This window comes from Mangifera indica, chromosome 12, assembly GCF_011075055.1.
Source record: "Mangifera indica cultivar Alphonso chromosome 12, CATAS_Mindica_2.1, whole genome shotgun sequence".
Classification (NCBI taxonomy): domain Eukaryota; kingdom Viridiplantae; phylum Streptophyta; class Magnoliopsida; order Sapindales; family Anacardiaceae; genus Mangifera; species Mangifera indica.
In genome coordinates this window covers 4,703,723-4,719,930 of record NC_058148.1, presented here as the reverse complement: position 1 = coordinate 4,719,930, position 16,208 = coordinate 4,703,723, and the positions used below count along the sequence as shown (strand labels likewise).

At 33.4% G+C, this 16,208-nt stretch overlaps 1 pseudogene; it reads left to right on the top strand.

Annotated features, from left to right (window-relative positions):
* The window catches only part of LOC123193150, a 97,180-nt pseudogene that overhangs the window by 28,322 nt on the left and 52,650 nt on the right, over window positions 1-16,208 (top strand).

The window sequence follows — 16,208 nt, the reverse complement described above, 5'->3', positions numbered from 1 at the left end:
TTGGATTGCTTATGTAATTGGATGTGGAAGGAATAAGTGCATTGTCATTTACTTCAAATGGACTAAAGCTTGCTCTCTTAGGGTTGTCATGAATTCTTTCTTCTCCACGTTTATTCAAGAGGCTCCCTGACCTTCTGTTTAGTTTGTCTATCCCTTTCTTTGTTTTTTTTCTTTCCTTTTTGCCTTGGTGCTTTACATCAAAATTTTTCTATGGAAAAATGTTGTAGCTATTTTAGTTATTTATATCTACTTTATCACATGATCTTTCTGAAGCTACTTTTCACTGTTGCAAATAACTGACTGTTTTAAGTTGGTCTTTGCAGGCGGTGAACAAGGGAGACACTATTTTAAGTTGGCTCGGCAGTTGTATACTTTGCATGTCTCTCAAATTCGTATTGATTTGCCGACGATCAAAGTAGCACGGAAACTTACAATAGGATGCGTTTCCATGTTTCGGAAACGTTTCCATTTCCGAAACTCCTGGAAACTTGTAGGAAACATTTCTGGTCATTTCAAAATTTTTGAAAAATTTTGAAATACGTTTATTTAGAAGAAAAATCGTGAAAATGATTAAACACATATTTTTTGTATTTTCAAAGCGAAAATATCTTTAAATCTCATATTAAATTCATCTTCTCTCTACTTTTTGATGTGTTACTCATCTCTTCCCCAATATATTATATAGATTGGTGTGTATTGTTATTTTTTTTTAAATATCTACATGCGTTTGCTTAAAAACAATTTACAATAAGTTCTATGATTCTATTTTATAGTATTTTTTCTCTTCATTCTTTTTTTATTATTTATTTTTATATTATACAAGTTTATGTATTTTTATTATAAAAAATTTAGTATTTATAAAAAAACCCTTATATTTTTCATATTTATAAATTTTTCCACGTTTCCGTTTCCTATATTTTTTAAAAAATACGTTTCCACGTTTCCGTTTCCGCGTTTCCACGTTTCTCCGTTTCCGTTTCCGTGCTACATAGCCGACGATAACTGATAAAGATAAGCAGGTCATTGTTCTTTTTGTGTCTGATACTTTGGGGTCTATTACGTATCAAACTAGAAAAAGTAATTTTGAAAGACCGTATCAAAAAATGAAAATAAAAAAATTGTGTTATGCATTTTCATGCTCAGTTATTAGTGTGTTGTATTATATTCTGAGACTGCTTTTACAATAGGAAAAAACAAAGAAAATGCCGTGGATACTAGTTTTAGAAGAAGTGGAAGAATACTTCGTGTTTTCTTCGTGTACTGTTATTAAATACAATTTAATGTGTTTTTGAGTCTGTAAAACAAAAAAAATGGTCCAAAATCAGTACTGAATACTACCTTAGTGTTTAAAAAACCATGGAACATTGGTGTTTATCTGATTCTCCACCTGATAATTCTGTAAAAGGGATCGTGGTCTTTCTCTCCGACATGTTGCTGTGTACCTACACTTTAAATAGTATTGTTCTGATTCATTATCCTGTCAATCTGATATCTTGATTGTCATCCCTTAACAGAGATTAAATTTCGCTTACATTCCATTTCTTTATATTTCTGAAACCGATTCCTGTTTTATGTGCCATTATCGTAGAAGTTATGATTAAGTGTTGATATCTTATGCTTCATATGACATAGATGATATCTGATGTAGATGAATAAGTTCAGTGCAATATTCCTTTGAGAAGATATTGTGGTCTGGTTTGATATTGAAAACTTCCTATGTTTTAATTGCGTATCAGGTAATAAGTTCATTTGGTGTTCAAAACAAAATTGAGATCCTTTCTTTGTCATATACTCAGGCATGCGGAAGATATTCGCCAAGTAAGGAATTTCCCACTGGGGATTTTTCTCTACTGTACTGCTTTTATCTAAAGCAATCTATTTTCTTTCAGTCACTTCATTTTTTGTGTAAATTGTTTGAATCTTCAATTCAGATCCGACTTACCTTTTGATTGGCTTGTGGATTTTGGGCTACTGCACTTAGTAATTTTCATTTTAGTTTTGAATTTAGTTTGCTTTTTACATTCTTATTGTGACCGTGTGCAGGCCAGTGATTATCTTTCGAAATTTGGTGGCCTTAGTCAAACTCAAATTTTTGCAAAATTTGAAAATATAAAGGTGATATTCATAAATTATAAGCTTTCTTACACCTTTCTAAGTTTAGATGATCTTTATCTTTAAAATTTGAATAAGCATGCATTTTCTTCTTTCTCATGTAAACTGGGGAACAACTCATTTTGATGAGATTTTACAAGAAGCAGATGGAATCATTCTTGCCCGTGGAAATTTAGAGGTAGATCGTCCTCTGGAAAAGGTAAACTTTCACATGTGAACAAAGCATATATTTTACAATTTTGAGTTTTGATATTGATAATCATGCTTTTCGAGATTTGCTTATTGTTGAAATTCTCATGCATCAACCGCACCTGGATAAATAAAGTAATTATTGATTGCGCAATATTTGATGAGATCTGTTTTTATCCGAGCAAAACGTTTATCAAGAAGCACGTACATATATAGTGAAAGAGCTCCTTTTTCCCTCCAGTTATTGAAAAATTGCCTTGAAATATTGTAGACTACTTGATACATGTATGCATTAATTGTGTCACTCATTGATTGTCAAGTGCGCTGCACTCACATTGTATTTGTTGCATCAGTACGACGCAGTTTTGACAATCTATTTGCTGCTATTTCTGATATGCATCCACTAGTGTTCTTTATTGAAGAGACTCAGTTACTGATAGAAACTTGTACAATTCAACCCAGACACTCTGCTGGTTTTTATGGAGACTGAGCATAAAAAATAAACTCTTAAGGAGGAATAATGTTATTTTTTTCATTCAATACATCTTTCTTAAATACAAAAAGGATTGCTAATTACAAGACATGATCTTTCTATTATCAAGCCATAAACAAAAGACATGATCTTCCTATTATCAAGCTATAAACAAAAGATATGATCTTCCTATTATCAAGCCATAAACAAAAAACATGATCTTCCTATTATCAAACCATAAACAAAAGACCACTAACACACCACTAACTTCCTAAAACTTTGGTTAGACTTGACATATTCAGTTTGACCAATACCTATGCATATCTCATTCTTCATCGCACACTAGCAATCCATGTCTACATAATGCAGCTGATGAGGCATTCTTGCAACACTCCTTGCCTCAGTAGCAGTAGAAGCCTAGTTTGCTTCTTAAAGTTTCAAATTGAGATTTGGATAGGGCTTTGGTTAACACATCTACAACTTGATCCTTAGTTCTGCAGTAAAGCAAGCTAACTTCACCTTCTTTTTGCACTTCTCTTAAGAAATATAACTTGATCTTAAAATGTTTAGTCCTACTATGAAATACAAGATTATTTGAGATTGAAATTGCAGCTTGGTTATCTATATGAATCTGTGTTGGCTCTTTCTCTTTCATGTGCAAATCTGTAAGTATCTACAGGAGCCAATGTGCTTGATTCACAACAGCAGTGGCTGCAACATACTCAACTTCAGCTTTGTTCTAAACTATCACTTCTTGCTTTTTTTAGCACCATGAGAACATTCTTGATCCAAAGCTGAAACAGAAACTTATTGTGCTTCTCATCTCATCAACTGAACCAGCCCAATCATTATCAGAATAATCGTAGAGTTTAAAATCCTAACAGTAGAACTATTTGATACCATAATCTACTGCACCCTTGATATATTTAACAATCCTTTTAGTAGCTTGAAAATGCATCTCACTAGCACAATCCATGAATCGTGAGAGTAGGCCTACTACAAACATAATGTTTGGTTTGGTGGCAGTAAGATACATTAAACAACCAATCAAATCTCTATGCTGACCTTCATCAATTTTGTTTGATTCATTGGGGTATTTGTGCATTTATAGTCCTTCATATGAAATTTCTTAAGTATTTCCCATGTACGTTTCTCTTGGCATATGAAGACTCCATCCTAATTTTGTTTCACCTTCATTCCAAAAAAGCAAGACATCAAGTCAAGGTTTGTCATCTCAAAACTTTGAGCATTTTGGCCTTAAACTCCTTTATTAGCTCCTCGTCACTTCCTATTATAAGCATGTCATCAACATAAATAGAAACTATGATTAGATTATCATCAGTTTCTTTTACATACAATGTAGCTTCACTTAGGCTTTTAACAAAGCCAAGAACTACTAGATGTTCATCAATCCTACTATACCAAGCCTTGAGAGTCTGTTTAAGGCCATACAAGGCCCTTTTTAACAAGTAAACCTTTTTCCTCTTGTCCCTTGACTTGGAAACCTTCTGGCTAGTCCACAAAGACCTCATTCTGCAGATAACCATTTAAAAACGTAGATTTTACATCAAACTGGTAAACCTTCCATCTTTTTGTGTTGATAAGGCAAGTAGCATTTTAATTGTATCAAGTTGTGTTACTAGGGCAAAAGTCTTAATAAAATCTACTCCAAATACTTGAGCATACCCTTTCATAACTAATCTAGCTGTAAATTTATTTAAAAAACCATTTGCATTAAGTTTGCTTTTGTAAACCCATTTGACACCTATAGGCTTTTTATGTTGAGGTCTATCCACTAGCTCTTAAGTGTCACTTTTTCAATTATTCTAATCTCTTCTTTCATTGCTTTAATCCACTTGTCATCCTTCTCTACCTCTTTAAACTCTACAAGCTCAAAAATAATAATGTTACACCTTTTATAAATATTAGACAATGGTCTTGTACCTTTGACTGGTATATCATCAATGTCATCCTCAGGATTTTGCTAAAACCTTGAGTACTACTCTTTTTCTGGCTCCTTCCAGTTCCATTGTCTATCCTCCATGAACTTGACATCTCTGCTCATAAGAATTTTTCCATTTTATGGTTAGAAAATTCTATAAGCCTTAAATGAGCTACTATATCCAATAAAAAGTCATGGTTTTGCCTTCTTATCTAGTTTGTCTCTTTTTACTTGTTGCACATAAGAAAAATATAGGCAACCAAAGGTTCTTAGATGTTGCAAGTCTAGTTTATAACCAAACCATGCTTCAAATGGGGTTTTCTTTTGCAGAACTTTGGTTGGTAGTTTATTTAGTAGAAAGACAATCGTGTTTGTAGCTTCTGTCGATAATTTCTTTGTCATCTCCTTTTCATACGACATACACCTTGTCATCTCTATTATATTTTTTTTCTTTCACTTACTCTATTTTGTTGTGTAGTATAAGGTGTTGTTTGTTAGTGTTTAATACCAACTTCCTCACAAAATTTGTTAAACCTATCAAAAGTGTATTCCTTCCTACTATTTGGCCTTATTACCTGCATTTTGCAACCAACTTGACTCTCTACCTACACTTCAAATTTCCAAAATACACCACCAATATCAAATTTGAATTTGAGAAATACAATATAATACTTACTACCATTTAAAGATGATGTTTTCTAAAGTCCTCCAACATCTATGGGAACTAGTTAAAGCTTGTGTATTGCTTTCCATGTAATTTGAGGGAAAGGACTTTTGACTTGTTTGTTATACTGACGAGCTACACAATCTACCACAATCTCTTCCACAGTGGTACTTTTTTCACTAGATCCTGTTTTTACATATAAAGAAGTCCAACATGATGGAATGCCCAGCCTTATGTGCTATAATTTTGTATTGCTTATGTTACATGGAAAAGATATTTGCTCCTCTTTCATTGATTCGGAGAAAAAATTTTCCTCTCATTTTTATCTTAAATGTGTCTTTGCCTTCTACATCTTTGATCTTGCACCATTTGTTTTCAAATAATATTTTGAAGCTTTTCTCAAGCAGGCATCCAATATTAAGCAAGTTTTGATCAATGTCAGACATATATAAAACATCAGTAATGTATTTCAATCATTTTATGCTTTCTATAACCATTGTTCTTTTGCCCTTAACTGTGATATATTCACCATTTCCAATCCTGATTTAGGAAATGTCTGTTTTATCAAGTTCTTTAAAAACCTTTTGATCATTTGTTATGTGATTTGTACAACCATTATCAATAGACTAAGAGTCACTAGAATTATTGTTTATTGTAAAGCATGCTACAACAGACAACTGCTTCTCTTGATATTGTTCAACAGCGATAATTGTTTCCTCTTCATGCTTCTATGACTTGTAAATCTTTCCTATGTGCCTAGTCTAACCATATTTTCTACATTGAATATCTAGCCTCCACTAACACTTTTTCTATAGATAATTGGTCTCCTTGTAGTGTGGACAAAGTGGATAAGTTTCATCCTTGCTTTTATATTGCCTGCATTTTTGCTAGACCTCTACTTATTCTGCTTCCTATTGTTCCTCTTTTCTTTGTTTCCTCCTGATTTTTGTGTCTTTGCTTGAAAAACACCTTCCATGGAATTCTTTTTCTCATCAACCTTTTTTGCTCCTGCACCTACAATGCATTCACCAATTCTACCAAGGAAATGCTTGACAGATCCTTTGACTTTTCTAGAAAAGAGATTTTAGCTTCATATTTCTTAGGTAATGTAACCAGAATTTTTTGCACAATTTTTTCACTAGAAAAATCCTTACCAAGTAGTCTCACCTTGTTCACAATATTGAGCAACTTGTCAGAGTACTCTTTGATGGATTTTGACTCTTTCATTCTTAGTATCTCAAATTCTCTAATCAAATTTAGCATCTGTATGTTCTTTGTCCTCTCATTCCTTTGGTGTTCCTTCTTGAGATACTCCTAAATCTCTTTTGCGGACTATAGGTTCATGATTCTGGTGAATATCGCGCTTAAAACTGTAGAGTATAAGTAAGCTCTTGCTTTTGACTTTCTGGTCCTTTTCTCATGATTCTTGAGCTGAACAACTATTAGATTAGTGAGTAATGCAAGAACTTAATATTCATCCTCCACTGCTTGCCACATCCAAAGTATTCAAATAAACTATCATTCTGATATCCTAGACTTGATAATTATTACCATCAAACACTGGTGGTGTGATAAATGAGAATGTTGTATCTATTTCCATTATCGTGGCTTTGGTTTAATATTTATGTTTTGGTTTGTGATTTTGTATAGAGGATTTTTGTTTGTATTTTTATAATTTGTTCAACGCTTAGATCCCATAAGAAGCTTGGCTTTGATACTAATTTTGTTGGTTTTTATAAAGGGAAAGCATAAAAAATAAACTCTTAAAAAGGAATAATGTTATTGTTTTTCATTTAGTGCATCTTCCTTAAATATAAAAAGAAATTTCTAATTACAAGGTATGATCTTCCATTGTCAAACCACAAACAAAAGGCATGATCTTCTTATTCTTCCTATTATCAAGCCATAAATAAAAGACCACTAGCACACTACTAACTTTCTAAAAATTTAGTTAGACATGACATATTCAGTTTGACCACTTCATATGCATATCTATTTCTTTATCACACATTAGCAGCCTCTGTATGCATAATGCAGCTGATAAGGCATACTTGCAACACACTTCAATAGTTACACACAAGTAGCAAAATGTCTCTAAAATCAGTTCAACCCAGGTTTATTTGCTTACTATCCAACTGTATAACTAAACCAAACAAGTAGAAAATTAGTTGAAGGAAAAGAGAACAGTGCTGGCAACTAGAGGTGTCAGCTCCTTCCGCCTTATCCTCTTATCCAATTTCTTCTTATCTCCTTTTGTTTTTGTTTCTTTTACATGTCTCTTTTTATATTGTTCCCTTTCCACACTTCAACAATTCTCGTTTAGTTCCAATGTGTCCCACCTTTTTACTATAGTAACAAATTTTTCCACCTCACCAAAAGCCAATACTCCCCTGTTTTTACCCTTACATTTCTTCTTGTACACCTTAGTGATAAGAGGCCAAAAAGTTACCTTCATTAGAAGGGGCTTCTTTATGATGCCAGTCAAGCTAATGATGATAACCACAGAAATTGGAATGCATATTATTCTGTCATCCTATTTTACTTATAGGAGTTTGTGCATGTGTTATGCATTTAATTGTTTAAGCATTCATCAACGACCAAATATGTATGAAACTAATCAAGATTCTTCTACTAATAATCCATTTTGGATTTCCAGGTGTTTCTATTTCAGAAGGCTCATGTTTACCAATTTAACATGGTTAGTAAGCCTACAGAGATTACTCATGTTGTTGATAGCATGACTAATAACCTGAGACCTACTCCTACTGAAGCAATTGATGTTGCGAATGTTGTGTTGGATGGTAACTATTACATGACTAATTTAATATTGGATGTGCTTTTTTTTTGCCAAATCATATGTTGTTATTGATGGTGATTCATAATGTTTTGATGTGAGAAAATAGATGCTTTATGATCCATGGCATTTTGTAATATTGTATTTCTTCCAGTTTTGACCACCAAGTCATTGTTGACACTCTATAATCTTAGTTTTAGTAATTATATTTTATTAGTGCTATTATCTTTTTTTTTTTTTTGGGATCAGGGAGTGATGTGATTCTTTTTGGAGCAAAGACTCCGCAAGGATTGTACCCCATTAAGACAGTTTCTATTATTGAAAAAATCTATGCTTAGGTAAGTTTTGCTCAGTTTTGAAAACTTAAAGTTTAATCATACTCTTGTCTCTTAGTGGGGATACTTCTTTTTTTCTTTCTCTTTGTTGTTGGACAAGAACAACAATTTAATCAGCTACTTTCTCATATTCGATGCCTAAGATTTTCATTGTCAACTTTTTTAAATAGCTTTGCACAGATTTAGGTAGTATGGCCTGTAAGGATTTTATTTTTCCCATTCCTCTCTTAAGATGCTCTTTCTTTTAATTTCTGAAATGCCTGTATATTTGATAAAATCTCTACCAATCAAGGCTCAGATACTTCTCTTGATTTGCAGCCTAAGAATAAAACACCACATCAATGATCCCAAAAAACCAATAGATGAAATTATTGATTCTGCTGGAAACAAAATAAAAAATTTAAATCTTGATGCATGGATCAACAACGATGGACTTCTTGTATCCTGGCTCCTTGGAAACACGATGGAAGAAGTTCTCAATATGATATTCGGTGGGGATACAACCTACTCAATTTGGAAACCACTCCAAGAGCAATTGTTGCCCAACACTGAAGAGAATGAAGCTAAATAAAAGAATGGCTTACATTCCTTATCCAAAGGGACATTTTCACTTGACGAATATATTCAAAAATTTAAAGAAATTTGTGACAAACTTGCTGTTAATAATTTGCTTCAGGACTGCCATGTTGAACTTTTCTTTGATTAGTTTCAGTCAATAACTAGAATTTGTTTTTCCAGTCAATAAGTCCTATTTTTTAGGATATTGTTAGTGTTATCAGAAATCTTAGTTGTTACCGTAATTTTTTTTGCATTATCTTTTCAATTCAGATATTTTTAATATAAATGTAGTGCACCAGAATGAATAAATAATATTCCTTTTTGCTGTATCATATCAGCTTTTCTCATTTCTTGCTTTTATTCTTTCATTTCATTCAATTTCTATCCTTCGTTTTCTTTGTTTTTTTCTTCTCAAAAAACTATTAATTGGTATCAGAGCTTCATTCTTACGGGACCTGTAAGTATCCATGGAAGCAGAAACTGATTTCCCCAAATTTTCTCAAGCTGTTCCATATGTTTTTGATAGAGAAAACTACCAACTTTGGGCTGTTAGAATGGAAACTTATCTTGAGGCTTTGGATCTATGGGAAGCCATCGAAGAAGATTACGAAGTTGCTCCACTGCCAAATAATCCAATGGTAGCTCAGATGAAAAGCCACAAAGAGAAGAAGACCAGAAAATCAAAAGCCAAAGCAACGTTGTTTGCTGGTGTTTCAACAACGATTTTCACGAAGATCATGAATCTCAAATCAGCAAAAGAAATCTAGGAGCATCTGAAGACAGAATACGCAGGAGATGAAAGAATACGAGGAATGCAAGTGCTCAATCTAACAAGGGAATTTGAGCTGCAAAAGATGAAAAATGCTGAGACAATCAAAGAATATTCAGACAGATTGCTTGGCATTGCCAACAAGGTAAGGCTTTTTGGCACTAAATTTGGTGATTCAAGAATTGTTGAAAAAATTCTTGTTACGGTGCCTGAAAAATATGAAGCCTCAATAACCACCTTGGAAAATACTAAAGATTTGTCCAAGATCACCTTGGCAGAACTATTGAATGCTTTGAAAGCTCAAGAACAAAGGAGACTTATGAGACAAGAGTGTACCGTAGAAGGAGCCTTGTCAGTCAAACACCAACAAGAAAGTTTTGGGAGTAGTTCAAACAGTCGCATTTGAAACAAAGATGGAAGCTCAAGGAGAAATTTCCCGCCTTGTGAACACTATAGCAAAATGGGTCATTCTCCATTCAAGTGTTGGAAAAGGCCTGATGCAAAGTGCAGCAAGTGCAATCAGCTTGGACATGAAGCTATGATTTGCAAAAGCAAATCTCAGAAACCAGAGGAAGAAGTCCATGTGGCTGATCAAGATGAAGAAGATCAAATGTTTGTGGCAACGTGTTTCTCTATAAAGGTCTCCTCAAAAAGTTGGCTCATTAACAGTGGTTGTACAAACCATATGACCTTTGACAAAACTCTTTTTAAGGAGTTAAAGGCTACTGCAATGACTAAAGTCAGGATAGGGAATGGTGGTTATATTGCTGCAAAAGGAAAAGGAACCATTGCAATGACAACTAGTTCAGGTACAAAAACTATTTTAGATGTTCTTTATATACCTGATATTGATCAAAATCTACTGAGTGTTAGCCAGTTAATTGAAAAAGGATTTAAGGTGTCCTTTGAAGACTTGTATTGTCACATCTACAACGTCGTTGGAAAGGAGATTTTACGTGTCAAAATGACAAGGAAAAACTTCTTTTTTGATCCTACGGAGGAGGAGCACACAGCTTATTCCACCAATGTCAATATCACAGAAGTCTGGCACAAAAGGCTTGGGCATTGTCATCTTCAACGAATGCTCAAGATGAAGAAAGATGAAGTGACAAGAGGTTTACCAGTTATAATTGATCACTTGCCAAATTGTCATGCTTGTCAATTTGGTAAACAAAGTAGGAAACCATTTCCTAAATCATCCTAGAGAGCAACACAAAAGTTGTAACAACTTCATACATATATGGGTGGACCTTAAAGAACACCATCACTTCAAAGTAGTCAGTATTACATTCTTTTCATTAATGATTTTACAAGAATGTGTTGGATTTATTTCCTAAAGTTCAAGTCTAAAGTTGCTGGAGTATTCTGGAAGTTTAAAAAGATGGTGGAAAATTTAAGCAGCTGCAAAATTCAAATCTTAAGATCTAATAATGGAAAAGAGTACACTTTTGTAGAATTTAACCTGTTTTGTGATAAAGCTGGCATAGAACATCAGTTCACTGCTTCTTACACTCCACAGCAAAATAGAGTGAGTGAAAGGAAGAACAGATATGTCATAGAGATGGCTAGATGCATGTTGCATGAGAAGGGGTTGCCAAAAAGTTTCTGGGCAAAGGCAGCCAATACAGCAATATTTTGTAAAATCAGCTTCCAAGTGTAACCATTAAAGACAAAACTCTATTTGAAGCTTGGTATGGGTATATACCTTCACTAAGTTTTCTTAAAGTATTCGGTTGTTTATGTTTTGTCCATGTTCCACAGGTTAAGAGAGACAAGCTTGATAAAAAAGCAATTCCAAGTATCTTTGTTGGCTATAGCACAATTTCTAAAGCCTACAAAGTATATCATCCTCAAACAAGAAAAATGGTGATAACTAGAGATGTTCACTTCAATGAGGATGAGTAATGGGACTGGGAAAATTCACAAGGAACTAACAGACTTTCAGAAGAATTTAGAAATGATTCTTTTGAGGAGGAGACAACAGACCAATGGGAAAATGAATTGATAGATGATCCACCAATTAGAGGAACAAGATCACTTTTAGACACTTATCAAAGATGTAATGTAGCATTATATGAACCTACTGATCATAAAAAAGCTCTTAAAGACCCTAAGTGGAAGAAAGCAATGGAGGAGGAGATGTCAATGATTCACAAGAACAAAACTTGGGAATTAGTCAACAAACTAGAAGGCAGAAAGATCATTAGAGTAAAGTGGGTGTACCGAACGAAGCTAAATGTTGATAACTCTATCAACAAACACAAAGCTAGGCTCGTCGTCAAAGGGTATGCTCAAATTTTTGGTGTTGATTACTCTGAAACGTTTGCTCTTGTTGCTAGACTAGACACAATCAGATTATTATTAGCCCTATCAGCACAAAAAGGCTAGAAAGTGTTTCAGCTAGATGTCAAATCAGCTTTTCTAAATGGTGTTCTAAAAGAAGAAATTTATGTGGAACAACCAGAAGGTTTTGTTGTGCAAGGTGAAAAGGATAAGGTCTATTTGCTCAAAAAGGCTCTTTACGACCTAAAGCAAGCTCCAAAAGCTTGGTACAACAGGATTGATGAATATTTGCTAAGCTTAGGCTTCACAAAAAGCTTATCTAAAGCTACTCTTTATGTTAAACAAAAGGGTAGTTATGTTCTTATTGTATCTCTTTATGTTGATGACCTTTTGGTAACAGGAGATAATGCACAGATGATTGAGGAGTTTAAACAAGAGATGATGCAAGTCTTTAAGATGACAGATCTTGGTCTTATGACTTACTTTCTTGGCTTGGAGGTCTAGCAAAGCCAAAATGAAGTTTTCATCTGTCAAAAGAAGTATGCAAAGGAAATTTTGAAGAAATTTTAGATGGAAGAATGCAAAGCAATAAACACACCAATGGGTTAAAAAGAGAAGCTGAGCAAAGAAGATGGTGCTAGTAAAGTTAATGAAGGCTATTACAGAAGTTTGATTGGTTGCTTGATGTATCTTACAGCAACAAGACCTGATATTCTATTTGTTGTAAGTCTCTTATCTCGTTTTATGCATTGTGCTAGTGAAGTACATTTAAGAGCAGCAAAAAGAATCTTAAGGTTTATTAAGGGCAGTCTTAATTGTGGCGTCAAGTTTGAGAAAAGTCAGAACTTCAAGTTGAGTGGTTTTTCAGATAGTGATTGGGGTAGTTCTGTTGATGACATGAAAAGTACCTCAACATACTGTTTCAACCTAGGCTTAGGTGTTTTTTCATGGTGTTCAAAGAAACAAGAGATTGTAGCACAATCCACTGCAGAAGCAGAGTTTATTGCAATAGCAAACCAAGCTCTATGGCTAAGGAAAGTCCTATCTGATTTACACATGGTGCAAAATAAAGGTATTGAGATTTTTGTTGATAATCAAGCAGCAATTGCAATTTCACGAAATCCAGTATTTCACGGAAAAACAAAACACTTCAACATCAAGCTCTACTTCTTGAGGGAAGTGCAACAAACTGGAAAAGTGAAACTTGCTTACTGCAAGTCTGAAGATCAGCTGGCAGATTTGTTCACAAAGCCACTTCCAGTTGGAAAGTTCGAGTTACTAAGGAAGATGATTGGAATTTGCAGTGCCTAAAGCAAGGAGGAGTGTTAATAATTTGCTTCAGGACTGCCACATTGAACTTTTCTTTAATTAGTTTCAGTCAATAACTAGAATTTGTTTTTCCAGTCAATAAGTCCTATTCTTTATGATATTGTTAGTGTTATCAGAAATATTGGTTGTTACTGTAATTTTTTTTGCATTATCTTTTCAGTTAAGATATTTTTAATATAAATGTAGTACACCAAAATGAATAAATAATATTCCTCTTTACTGCATCATATCAACTTTTCTCATTTCTTGCTTTTATTCTTTCATTTCATTCAATTTCTATCCTTCGTTTTCTCTATTTTTTCTTCTTAAAAAACTATCACTTGCGGCAATTGGAAAACCTCTTAGAGATGTTGACAAGTTTTCCAAGTTTCACAAGGACTTGGAGACAAATACAAAGAATTTCGAATTGTCATTTTGTCAAAACAAGCATTTCCATCTTTTAATCAATTTATCATGTCTTTGCAAATTTTGAGTAGGCCTTTCTTGTGGAAGAAAAACAGCAATTGAATCATAATCAAGCATTCTTCAGACAAAATAGAAGGGGAAAATGTCAACGTGAAGGAAGAGGCCACTTCTAATGAAGAGTTCCAAATTCTTTCACACAAATTCATTCTCACAATAATAATCAACCTCCATTTGTCACAATCCAACAAAAATTGGAAAGGATAACCAAGGAGGCAAAACACAAGTCAAGCAGCTTACCAAATATGTGGATGAATTAACCATTCAACAATTAGTTGCTATTACAGGTACAACTATGAAACTGAAGGAGAAAATGTTTAGGAAGCTTTTACAGCCATAAATTTAGACCATGAAAGTGATCCAAACTTTTATGCCGATTCGGATGCCAATGCTTACATGACAAATCAAGGAGGCAACCTAAAATCTTTAAAACCTCATTTTGATAATAATCTATTTTTGTTGGTAACGGTCAAGCTTTACCTTTTACACATATAGGTAAAGCTTTGCTAAACACATCACATGGTAAGCTTTTATTAAATAATGTTTTACTTGTACCAGAAATTAAGAAAAATCTATCATTTGTAAGTAAACTTATTGATGGAAATTTTTACATGATTACCTTTGATGCTGATAAGGTTGTTATTAAGGATCACAAGAACAAAATTCTGGCAAAAGGTTATAGACAAGGAGGCTTGTATGATGTTAAGGGATGACAACTTGTTGAAGCCAATACTACAGTCAAGTCCTCAAGAGTTAATTTGCATGCTCACTTAGGACATCCCAATTTACAATTTTTACAAATTTTAGAGAATAAGAAAGTGATCAATGTTTCACATTGGTTGACAAAAAAAATACTATATGCAATAGTTGCCAACTTGGGAAACGTTGTAAACATTCTTTTAATAAATCAGAATCTATTTTTACCTTTCCTTTAGAAAAAAATTATAGTAACTTATGGGGTCCTGCCCTAATAACCTCTTCTCAAAATTTTAAATATTATATAATTTTTGTTGACGATTTTACTTGTTATACTTGGTTATATCCTTTAAAAAATAAATCTGACTTTTTTTTAATGCTTTCTTAGGTTTCAACCTCTTATTGAGAATTTTTATGATAGGACAATAAAAATCTTTCAAAGTGATGGTGGTGGAGAATTCACTTCAAATCAATTCCAAAATCACTTAACTTTTTATGGAATCATGCATCAAATTTCTTGCCCATATATGCCAAAACAAAATGGACTAGTTAAATGCAAACATCGCCACATCATTGAAACCGAGTTGACTTTGCTCTTATATACAAACATTCCTACAAAAATTTGGGTAGATGCATTCTTAACGGCGGTTTATCTAATTAATAGATTACCTCTATCTTCCAAAAGTGGTAAGAAAACTCCTTATTTCAAAATTTTTGATGAGGATCCTAATTACTCTAGCTTATGTATTTTTGACTCTCAATGCTCTCCTTATTTAAAAACTTCAGGTATGCATAAGTTTGCAAGAAAACATTTCTTTGTGTGTTCATAGGATACAATCCATTGCATAAAGGATATAAGTGTCTGGATAAAAATACTCATCATGTTTATATCTCTAGACATGTTATTTTTACTGAACACCATTTTCCTTATTTGTCAAAAGATTATTCTTTGCCTACATCCTCTTATAATTGATCTGAGAGCTAAATGAAACCTTAAACACTTTGAGAGCATACAGTGAAACCAATGTGAGGGTGTTGAATCTTGTTTCATTTGATTTTGATGAGATTGATGAGATGCTTATGTTTTTCCAAAAATTCATGCTATGAAGACTTGTGCTCTTGATTGTTGTTTTGGACTTGGGTTTCTAATGCATCTTAACTTTGAGTTATTTGAGGATGTACTAGAAGGAAGGAAAAGGGTGAAGAAGAGACTGATTGATGTTTGCTTGAAGGCAAGTAAAGGAATGGTGTGGGGGAATTTGTTAGTGTGTGAAATTCCATATTTTTCAGCATCTAATTTTCTTGATTTGTGGTATTTAATTCATTAATTATTTGATTAATTGTTTGTTTTAGGAAATTAGGCATTAATTGCATTATTCTGAGAAAAGATACGAAATAAAAGGAATTTAAAGTTGTCACGTATCAAGATGGAAAAACGGCAAATACATAGGAGATAGCTGATTGTGGAAAGGAGAGAATCTCGTTATTTATTGAGAAATTTACAGTTGGAGACTTAATTGACAATTGGAGGAAGTTTAGGTCCTCTAGATGATATTTGGCACAAAAAATTTCTTAATGACTGAAGTAGAACTAGCACTATAAA